Consider the following 11,284-nt stretch of genomic DNA (forward strand, 5'->3'; position numbering starts at 1 on the left):
CTGTGCATCAGGTGAGGAGACGCTATGGAGGGTGTCGGACGGAGGACCTCCCTGGCAGCGGGCTGTTGGCAGTGGGACCTATGGCATCCACCCTATTTTCTACTTCCCTGGTGTGGGCCTTGACCCCTGACACTGACGTTCGGCACCTTGTGGCGTTGAAGTCAGCCATGGGCTTTATTTCTGCACCAGAATGTTGGGGCTTGCCCTTTAACTGACTCTCGGGGCTGGACTGTGTTGGTTTGTTGTCACCCCGGGAGGCGTTTGCACTTTCTCAAACACAAAATGCTCGGAGTTTGGTTTTACTCCGTATAAAGGCGGGCAAAACGCAAGACCCGTGCAGCTGAGGCACCAACACCGTGCCGATGTGAAGCCGCTTTCCCATCGCATCGAACATAGCTGATGCCGACTTGGAACTAAATGCTCCTGGTCCTCGACACGGCGGAGGTCGGGAGGGGAGGAGTGAGTGAGGAGCGCCTGACGCTGGGCTCCACAGCGATTTTCTCTGCAGGCCGCAAATGCGCACACACAGATTTTAGTAGAAGAAAAGACCAACATCCTGGAGAGAGAGAGAGAGACACACACACACACACACACACACACACCCACCGGACCGCGACTATGCAGTCAGGGTTGGGGCTGTGGTTTGGTTTGGACTTGGGTGAAAGGCCTTCTTGGAGGCCGCCATGTTGGTTGGGGCGTCAGCCCTGGCATGAGACCACCACCCTCACCTGTGTGGAGCCTCTTCCCTCCTTACTGCCGCCAGTTTAATTATCAGCCATAGGTTTGAGTAAAACTCGAAAGACATGCAAATTGTAGTCCGTTTTCACATTTGCAACTGATTTCCACATCCACATAATATTTCAAACTTCTGGCACCCGTCTGCAAACTTGGAACAGCGGTGGGCCTGTCGAAGAGGTACTTTTCCCTGATTCATTTTGAAAGTGAAAAGCCGCAGGGCTGGAGGCAAGGGTGGTCCCGCTTCCCCTGCCGGCCAGCGGCCAGCCGCCAGGTCCCGTCCCTCAGCCTCCCCAGCACCGCAGGCGGGAGCGGTGGGAGGGTATCGCTCAGCGGATCCCAGGAGCTTCTCCCAGCCCGAGAGCCGCGGGGCCCTGAGGCCCCCGGGCTGCGAGCAGGACCAGAGGCTGTGCTCCGTGGGCCGGAACGCTGCAGGTGAGGACCCGCAGTCCCCGGAGCGTGGCTGGCGTGCCATCGTGCACAACCTCTGTCCCGGTGGGCAGGTTCGGCCCTGGCACTGCCTGTGTCTGTGGCACATTTCCCCCCACCAGGGGCCTCAGGGTCCTTCAGACTCAGCTCAACGTCTCCTGGCCCCACTTCTGCCGTTTCCTCTCACCCTCGGGCTGGGGAACGGGTGACTCACTTGCCCAGCCGGCCCTTCTGCTTGGAGCATCTTTCCCAGAATGAGCCAAGGGCTTGTGTCCATCAGCGGCTTGCTGGGTGCAGAAACGAAGCTGGACGTGGAGGAGGCTGCGCCCCCCGCCACGGTGGCCTTGTCTTTCCATGCCGGGGCGTGCAGCTGGCGCCCAGAGGTTGGTGCGGCAGACCCTCGTTTGGAGATGCTGAGCCAGATGCTCTGGGAAGGGTGGGAGCCGCACTCGCGCGAGCCCCGCCCTGAGTAAGGAGAGGCTGTGAAAATAAGCGGCAGCCTCACTCATGGGGACTCCAGTGCTCGCCAGGGGTGCCTATGCGGACCCCAACCAAAGCATCCGCAACCAGAAAGACTCATCAGCTACGGGCCCCCAAAAGGAGGAGGTGTGGGCAGCGTCTCCCGCAAGAAGACCACCCTGTAGCCCAGCCAGTGAGAAACCGTTAGAGCATCCTGAATTGCGATTCTGTTATCGCTGAAAAAAACCAGTTTTGCTGATAAAATGCCTGTTTATTTTTATGGCTAACAAGGACAGGCAAGGAACACAGTCTCCCGACGTCCCGTGGCTCTTGCTGGGGGACCCCAGGCCGCAGTGTGCGGTGACGTGAGGCTCTGGTTCTGAGGCCGTGGTGCTAAGATGCACAGCTGGGAGGAGACGATGCAGACGGTCAGAGGGCAGCCCGGGCCGCGTCCCCGGTGCCGGCGCAGCGCCTCACCCGCGATTCGGACACGCGTGTCTGCCCCACGGGTGGCCTTGCCCCGAGGGCTCACACGGGGACCTCAGAGGGGCGCGAGGCCTCTGCCACGCGAGAGGCCAGCTGGCTGGAGGGACCAAAGGTTCAGGGAGGACAGTGCGGACAGAAGGAAGGGGTCTCGGGCCTCAGGGCAGGATCTGGACGCGCTGGGCTGCCCACCGGTTCACGCCCCGTCTCGGAAACTGAGTTTCCCTCTGCAGTCAGGGCTTTCTGCTAAACCCGCAGATGTCCCTCCCTCCCAGTCGGCCTGACCACGCAGGACACGGCGCCGACAGAGGGCGTCACAGAGGGGGCTGGAGCAGTAGCTGGGCGCCCTCGAGGGCAGCAGCGACCCCTCCCGACCAGCCCAAATCAGGAGGGCCCGGCCCTGCGGCCTCATCCCGGGCGTTGTGCGCTTGCAGGGGTGTTCGGGCCATGAGGAAGAAGGCCAGGGCGTCTTGTCCAGCCTCACACCGAGCTTGGGTCTGGGGAGTAGCTGCTCTGCCGTCCTGTATTCACACCCGGACCCCACGGTGCCCACGGTCCAAGCCCAGCGGCCATGAACGTGCTCGGGCCTCCCTGATTATGCTGCCTGGGGTGGGGACCCCCCTCACCCACCCCTCACTGTGCACAGACCCCACAGAGGCGGCGGGGTCCCCCGTCACCCACAGACCTCACCGCTGGGGCAGGGACCCCCCCTCACCCACCCCTCACTGTGCACAGACCCCACAGAGGCGGCGGGGTCCCCCGTCACCCACAGACCTCACCGCTGGGGCAGGGTCCCCCTGTCACCTGACTTGACTGCAAACTGAACAGAAAGCAGATGGAGGTGTGATTTTCCTGGAGCTTCCGTGAGGGACCACCACAAACAGGCGGCGGGAAACAACAGAATTTATGCTCATGTAGGTCTGAAGGCCTCAATCTGAAGCCAAGCTGTGGTCAGGGCAGTGCCCCCCCAGGGTCCCGAGGAGACTGCTTCCCACCTGTGCCCTGGTGACTTGTGCCCCGCTGGCGACCTGCAGCCGCATCTCTCCGCCTCCCCGCATCTTGGCATCACCGCCTTGACCAGTGTGTCTGTTTCAACGCTTGTCAGTGGCTCCAGTGCCCAGCAGATGACCCCTCGAGATCTCAAGGTTTTTAACGTAACTGCATCTGCCGAGACACTTTTTTCCAAGTAAGGTCAAATTTACAGGTTCCTGGAATCAGGACTGGGACACACCTGTTGGAGAGCAACAAGGTAGCCCATTGTAGGCTGCCCTCTGCCCCTCCCAAACTCACACTCAGCCCACCTACAAAGTGTATTCACTCCGTCCCAACGTCCTCAAAATTCCCAACTTCTTACCCATCGTCTCTGTCCCAAGTCTCATCTAAATATCATTGGCTCATTATGTGGATCCCCTCCGTCTGGCAGGGAAGACACTCTGCACGGTCCACCCTGGGCTAAATGCCTCTCCATAGTGCCCTCCACACTCCCTGGTGGGACAGGCGTAAGGCAAGAGTAGCAGACTGTCTTTGCCTCAAGAGAAAAACACAGAAGTTAGAAAGGGGGCCAGAGTTCCAGTTCTGATCTCGCACTCGCACTCATGGAGCCAGGAAGTTGCTACCTGGTCCTAACATCCAGACAAAAGCAGAACAAGCTGAAAGCACAACTTGCCTTCCGTTCCTCAGAGAAGCGAGGTCCCAGGGCAAACCCCTGCCCCCAGGTCTGGAGACCGGTGAGCACAGAGAATCACAACCTACCCGGGCAGAAACCCCCTTGGGAACCAGCGCCCGCACGTGAAAACAGACACTCTAAGGGCCAGGTTGCTGGGGGCTCAGTGTAGACAAGTATGAGAGTGAAGAGTGCGGGGCTGGGGAGCCAGAGCAGGCTCCCAGCAGGGAGGGGAGAGCAGCCATCATGAAACATGCCAAAGCCCTGGCCCATCTGCCAGAGAAATGATTCCACCAGAGCCTGACCTGCTCACCGTGTCACTAAAGGCCTGTTTACAGTGGTTTCTCTCCCCTGGTACATCATGTCTGTCACCATTAAAAAACCCCACAAGGCTCACTATAAGACAAAAACACCCAGTTTGAAGACACAGAGCAGCATCAGAACCAGACAAGGCAGTCATGTTGGAATTATCAGACCAGGAATTTAAAACAGCTGTGATGATATGCTAACTAATATGGCACTGGATAAAGTAGAGGGCACACAACAACAGATAGGTAATGGATACTGAGGGATAGAAATGCCAAGAAAGAATAAAAAGGAAATGCTGCAGGTCAAAAACACCGTAACAGAAATGAGGAACGATTCGGCAGGCGCAGCCATAGTGGGGAGACAGCTGAAGAAAGAATCCGTGAGCCTGGGGATTTGTCCACAAGAATTTCCAAGATGAAAGCAGAGAGAAACAAGACTGAAAACCGGAGAACCCAGATTATCCAAGGACCGTGGACAGCCACCAAAGGTGAGGCACACATGTGAGGGGGAGGCCAGGCAGAGAAGCAGGACGGAGAGGGACGGAAGAAGCATCTGAGGCAATACTGAGTGAGAGTTTCCCCCAGGCTCGTGCAGACACCAAACTCTGCACAGACGCAGGGAGCTCAGAGTCCACCAGATGGGATTCATGCAAAAACAAAATAAGAACCCAAAGCCCTAAACCTAGGCCTATCATAGTCAGACTTTAGAAAATCAAAGATAAAGAAAAACATTTAAAGAAGCCAAAGGGAGAAAATTACCTTACCTATAGAGGAGTAGACTCCATGAACATTAAATGATACTGAAGGAATATTATGAACCCCTGTGGCCACAGATTTGATAAGCTAGGTGAAATGGGCCAATTCCTTGAGGGACAAAATCTGCCAAATGCACATCGAAAAAGATAAACGATTTGAATAAACCTCTCGCTATTAGAGAAAATGAATCCGTGATTTGATAGCCTCCTCAAACAGAAAGCTCCAATCCCTGACGGGTTCACTGGTGAATTCTACTAAACATACAAGGAGGAACTTACCTTGATTATCCGCAGCCTCTCCCAGAGGATAGAGGCAGAGAGAATACTTCAGAACTCATTCTATGAGACCAACATTACCCTAATACAAATCTGACAAAGGCATTACAAGGAAACTATAGACAAATATCTTCCATGACCATAGATACAAAAATCCTCAACAAAATGTTAGCAAACCAAATCCCACAATGCATAAAATAATTATACACCATGACCAAGTGGTATGCAAGGCTACTTCACCATTCAAAAATCAACTAATGGAATCCATCTCATCAGCAGAGTACAGAAAAACCACGTGATCCTACCAATAGATGTAGAGAAAGCATTTGACAAAATCCAACACCCATTCAGGATAAAAAAAACCAAAACACTTTCAGCAAACTAGGTACAGAAGGAAATTTCATCAACTTCATAAAGAACAGCTCCCAAAAAGCCTATGGCTAACAACAACGACCATGATGACAGTGACAACAATCTCTGGTAACATCACAGTTAACGGTGAGAGACTAGACAATTTCCTGCTCGGAGCATAAACAACGCAGAGTGTTCCCTCTCACCATTCCTTTTCAGTGTCATCCTGGAAGCCGGAGCCAATGCAATAAGATAAGAAAAGTATACTCGTTGGAAAGGGGGAAACTGTCTTTGTTTGCGGGTAACAGTCAAGACTGTCAAGATGTCAGTATCTCCAAACCAGGTTTGTGGGTGCAGCACAATCCCAGTTAACACCCAGATGCCAACGATCTGATTCTAGACTCTGTTTTCAGAAGCAAAAGTCTCAGAAAAGGCAACTCAGTCCGGAATGAGACTAGTCAGAGGATTGACACTACCTGACTTCATGACTCACTACAAAGAGATTGTAATCAAGACAGTGTGGTTTGGTGAAAGAAAAGACAAGTAGGTCCCTGGATCAGAACAGAGACCCGTAAACTTGCAGCTGAAAGATCCTGCACAAAAAAGCAAAGGCAATAGACTGGAACAGAAATAGTCTCTTCAAGAAATGGTACAGGGCATCTGCATGCGAAGAAAAAAAAAATCTAGGCAGAGACCTTATATCCTACACAAAAATTAACTCAAAAATGGATTCTGGGTCCAAATGTAAACATGCAACCATGAAACTCCTGGAAGATACCATGGGGGGGAATCCAGAAGGCTTCGGGTGTGGTGAGGCCTATTAAAACCACCGCTGAGGGCACCGTCCATGAAAGAGAATGAATAAGCTGGAATTCATTACCATTAAATTGTTCTGCTCTGTGAAAAACAGTCAAGAATGAGCAGAGAAGCCACAGCCTAGGACAAAATGTTTGCAAAAGGCGCACCTGATAAAGGACTGTTATCCGAAGGCTGAACCACTGTGTGCACCGCGGTCCATCCACACAAGGCGAAATCACTCCGCACTAAAGAGAAACGCACCGCCCAGCAGTGACGGACACGGGAACTGACTGACAGGAGCGGATCCGAGAAGTCTGCGCACCGTGTGATTCCGAGCACAGGGCGCTCTGCGACAGGAAAACCAGGGAGACAGGAAAAGGTCCCCCCAGTGGCTGCGGGTGGGGGAGGGGTGACTCAGAGCATGCGCAGTTGGGGTGCGGTGACGCACTGTGTGTGATACAGCTGCAATGATGGATACCTTTGTCACGTAGAATACGCAGCAGCAAGACTGAGCCCTGATGGAAACGATGAGGGGTCCGCAGGGGCTCCTCTCTCGGAATAAAGGCTTCTGGTGTGGGGTCGGGCATGGCTGGGAAATCTTTGCACCTTCCGCTCAATTTGGCTATGAACGTGCAACTGCTCGAAAACAGAAAGTCTACTTAGAAAGGCAGTGAGGTGGGGGCGGGGGGAGGAAAAGAGACCCAAGAAATATGAAAATATGAAATATGAGCTCCAGCAGGGTCCAAGGCAAGGGAGCAATCCTGTGTGAGTCAAGGCCCCGCTCTGCGCTCTGGGAGTCATTCAACCTTTCCTGAAGGGCAGTACCAGCCCACAGCCTGGCTTCTGCCCGTGCAGCTCTGGAAACGCAACAGCCCGTTTCCCTTGCCCTTTCCAGCCTAAGCAGGCACTATTTCTACTGATATTTCTACCCGGCGGGCCACACTGTCACACCCTGGACGGCCTCTCTTTCTGGCCTGTGTGGAGAGGCCCAAGCACCCGCGAGTCCCGCGGATGGTCTCTCGGGGACATGCGCCCCCACCCCCGAGTCTGTGTGACCCGAACTGGCTGAGAACGTCCCAAAGAATCAGGCGCTGCTCAGGCGTCTTCCTCCAGGTCTCCACTGCGCTGCCAACAAGATGCACCTTTCCCTTTGGCTCAGGAATCTCCCGGTGTCTCGGCTCTCAAGCTCCGCCTTGCGCCCAACAGGAGGACGCAGTTCAGCCAGGTCCTCTGCTGCTGTGACAAGTGCCCCCCCCCCCCCCCAGTCTGGCACTCTGACAGAACATTTACACCAAGACTCTGTTCATGGCAGCCTGGCCATTTCCTCTTTTGTGTCTCCAGATTCCCAGCCACTCCCCGTTCCCACGCCACCTCCACGGTTTTAGGTGTTATGACAGCGGGGCCCCACGTCCTGGTAACAGGGTCTGTGTCCATTTCCTGCGGCTGCCGTCCCAAAGTGCGTACCCTGGGTGGGTGTGTTTCTCCCCAGTTCGGAGGCCAGAAGTCTGCAGACGGCCTGTGGGCCAAACCGCGTCATCCGAATCGAACTCCGTGCGGCACTGGGGCTGTCGGCTGGGCCACTCTGAGCTCCCAGAGGTCACCCGCATTCCTCACCCTGAGCCGCCCCTCACCCCATGGGCATGCCAGCAGCCAGATCCTTTTCACGCTGGGAATGTCGGACTGGCTTCTGTGACCAGCAGTTGAAAAGTCTGCTTGTGAAGGACCTCATGTGATGAGGGCAGGCGCACCTGGACAGTGCCCTGATCTGGGACCTTGATTTACACCTGCAGAATCTCATCACAGCGTCATCTGGTTAGCGTTGGACTGACTTACCGGGAGCAGCATGTGTGTGCACTGGCACAGGGATGCAGGGGGCACCTTGGGATCTGCCCCTCTGTTTCCAGGAGGGCTGTGGTCCAGCCATCACTCCTCCGGTACCCACAGGGAGCGGACGCCTGCACCTCCGGTGAGTCTTCTCACCGTCCAGGGAAAGTCACTTCCCGCTTCGGCATTGACACCATGCGGGCCCTGCAGAACCCATGTCCCAACCAGCAGAGCCCATGGCCCGGGTCACCACTGCCTCTGCTCCCTGTCCTGTGCTAGGAACCCTAGAGCTGCAGCCCTGGGGAAGCCCCTTCCCCTCCCCCACAGGGCCGAGGAGACAGCCAGAGCGCAACGAAGCCGCTGTGGGGGCAGCGGCCTGCGGGGGAGGGGGGGGGCGGTACCGGATGCCTCCATCAGCTCATCAGCACGCTCTGCTGTCACTCCGGACAGGCTGACAGCAGGCTGACAGGCAGGCCGGGGAGGTGCCGCTGGGGCTTACGTGAGAGGCCAGCGGACGCCAGCCCCGCCCGTGGAAGCCTGCCCTGTGCTCCACGTGTCTAGCACATCTTCAACGCAGTGGTTTCTTCTGTGGGGCATGGCGTTTACAGCAGTGAGGCCGGGACAGATGGGAAGTCACCGCGGGCCCCAGAGTGACGGGGTCCAAGAGGGACGTCACAGTGTGCCACTATTTGTGGGCACAGCAGCGCAGTGGCGGGTGGGCGGAGCCAGAGGCCGAGGGGCCGGGCCTCTGCGGAGCTGGCTCTGCTCCAGAGGGTCCCTCAGCCCTGCAGACGCATGGGGGGAGGGGCGGGCATCCGCAACTGCAGGCCAAGGCCTGAGCGCCCCTGCCTCGGCGCGCCCGCCGCCTGGGCTCTTCGTGGGCAAGACCGGACGTGAGCCGGCGAAGCAGGGCAGCTGGCTGTGCGTGTCGGTGTCCGACGAGGCCCAGGCGGGCCTAGAGCTGACACCGAAGTCCCGAGTCGTGTGTGAGTGCGTCAGCAAGGCCCAGGGCAGCCGTATTCCACCCCTGTACCGCGGGGCCGGCCGGAACCCCGACGGTGCCCACGCCCGCATAGGGCTGTGGCTGCAAGAGGCCCAGCTCCTGAGGCTGTATCTGGAGAAGCTACTTTTTCCTGCCCTAATTTTATAAATGTTCGTTCGTTTTTGTTTGTTTTGAGAGAGAGAGAGAGAGCACAAGCAGATGGGGGCAGAGAGGGAGACCCAGACTCCGGAGCAGCTCCAGGCTCCCAGCTGTCCGCACAGAGCCTGATGTGGGGCTGGAATCCACAAACTGTGAGATCACAACCTGAGCTGAAGTCAGACGCTTAACCCACTGAGCCTCCCAGGTGCCCCTGTACTGACTTAGACCTTGAGGCCCCACTCAGGTGTACCTCCGAGCCCAGGGTGGGGCGGGAGGCAGACCGTCGGAGGCTAGAGGGGGGTGCGGGGGAGGAGGAGGGGCCTGCTCAGTCACCCTCCTGAGAGAAGAGGCCCGTGAGGGCACAGGCCCGGTCCCCAGGGAGGATGCTGTCCCACGGAAGGGCTCCGCCCTGGGCGCCTGTCCCCAACCAGCCTCCGGTTTCGGCCAGGCGGCCTGCGCTGCAGGGCCGCGCTGGCTGCGTGCGGGCACGACCCACCCACGGTTCACACTCTAGGAGAAGCAGATGCCGTCCCAGAGAGCACGCGGCCTGAATAAACAAATCACTGCGATTCGGAGCAGAGCGCGCCTGTCAGCACCGGCCTTCCACGACTTCCAAAGGAGAAGTTTCCAAAACAAAAATCTTTGCTTAGCTTTGGAAATGATACCTCCTTCGAAGCTTGATTCTTTCCTTATGTTCCGAGTCCGATAAAAGGGAGGGGCAGATGGGGGCCCATGCTGATACAGCCCTGCGTGCGGTCTGCACGCGGCTGAAAGGGTCAGGGGAGGTGTGTGCAGGAAGGGACTCGCTCCTCCATGCTCCTTCACGGGGCACAGACCTGTGCACTGGCGCACCCGGCCCTGCCCCCGCAAACCTGGGGAGGCGCGGGCCTGAACTGATGGCAGAAGGGGCGCAGCAGTGAGGGCCGAGACGTGGGCGGACAGAGGGCATCCAGGAGGGGACAGACAGGGGACGGAGTGGGTGGCACAGAGCTCCAGCGGCGTCTCCGGGCCACTGGAGCCCCATACGTGTGGAAGGCAGGGGTGCGCCCGGACTGTGGGGCCCTCCACACAAGTGCGTCTGCACACGCTGCCCACAGCCCAGGGGGCCTCAGCTGGTCACTGCAGGCTCCCTCACCAAGGGTCCCACCTTCCAGCCAGACCCGTGGCCTCCTCGGTCCCTACGCTCTCCTCCTTGAGTCGTGGCACCAGTGTTTGTCCTTCCCCAGGGCTGGCCTCTTTTCCTCCTGACTCCAGAGCTGGGTTTGGCCCAGGGACGCATGCTTGGGACTGTCTGTGGGTGCAGGGGGGACAGCAGCGTGGGTGGCAGGGGCGGCCAGCCGGGCTCCAGGACTGTGGGGGAGGGTGCTGCCCTGCAGCTCACCGGCCTCTCTCGGTGCTGTTGCTGGCAGTGTTCCTGGTGCTGAGTGGAGACGCGTCACAGGACACGTGGTGTGAGTGCACGGATTTGGGTAAATGCGTGAGTGTGTACGGGTGTGCATGCATAGGTTTGTGTCTGTGTGTGTGTTTTCATGTGTGTGGTGGGGTTGGGTGTGTATTGTGCGCGCATGGTTGTGTATGAGGGCTTGGGTGTGTGTGTACATGGATTTATGACCCTACGTATAGGTTAGGGTGTCTGTAGGTCTGGATGTATGTGACTTTGGACGCATGGGGGTATTTATGTGAACGAGTGTATGCATGGGTGTATGTGAGGGCTTGGAGGTGTGGGGTGTGTGAGTGTGCGCACGACTGAGTGAAGGTTTTGGGGGGGTATGTGAGTGTGTGCATGGGTTTGTGAAGGTTTGTGGTGTGGGGTGCATATGTGAATGCGTGCATGCGTGTGTGAAGGTTTGGTGTGGAGTGTGTATGAGTGTGCACTGGTGTGTGAGGGACTGAGTGTGGGGTGTGTATGTGTGCGCACAAGGGTGTAAAGGTTTGTGGGTGTGGGGTGCATACATGAGTGTGCACAAGAGTGTGAAGGTTTGGGTTGTGTGTGTGTGTGAGTGTGCATGGGTGTGTGAGGGATTGAGCATATGGGGTGTGTCTGTGGGCACACAGGTATGTG

At 57.1% G+C, this 11,284-nt stretch overlaps 2 long non-coding RNA genes across 4 annotated transcripts; one reads left to right on the plus strand and one right to left on the minus strand.

Annotated features, from left to right (window-relative positions):
- Positions 1–1,873: 1,873 nt before the first annotated feature.
- On the minus strand, positions 1,874–8,702 carry LOC115293796. Of its 3 annotated transcripts, none has more exons than XR_003909606.1 (5): positions 8,581–8,702; positions 6,736–6,893; positions 3,461–3,634; positions 3,102–3,337; positions 1,874–2,029 (listed from the first exon to the last, which is right to left on the minus strand). It is a non-coding gene; the product is annotated as an uncharacterized LOC115293796 (long non-coding RNA). The 3 variants fall into 3 exon arrangements; XR_003909604.1 differs by having other exon boundaries at positions 8,483–8,702; XR_003909605.1 differs by lacking the exon at positions 8,581–8,702 and adding an exon at positions 8,091–8,467.
- A 632-nt stretch (positions 8,703–9,334) lies between these two features.
- On the plus strand, positions 9,335–9,886 carry LOC115293750. Its single transcript, XR_003909583.1, has 2 exons — positions 9,335–9,374; positions 9,737–9,886. It is a non-coding gene; the product is annotated as an uncharacterized LOC115293750 (long non-coding RNA).
- Positions 9,887–11,284: the final 1,398 nt, after the last annotated feature.

The sequence above is a fragment of the Suricata suricatta genome, chromosome 6 (assembly GCF_006229205.1).
Source record: "Suricata suricatta isolate VVHF042 chromosome 6, meerkat_22Aug2017_6uvM2_HiC, whole genome shotgun sequence".
Lineage (NCBI taxonomy): Eukaryota > Metazoa > Chordata > Mammalia > Carnivora > Herpestidae > Suricata > Suricata suricatta.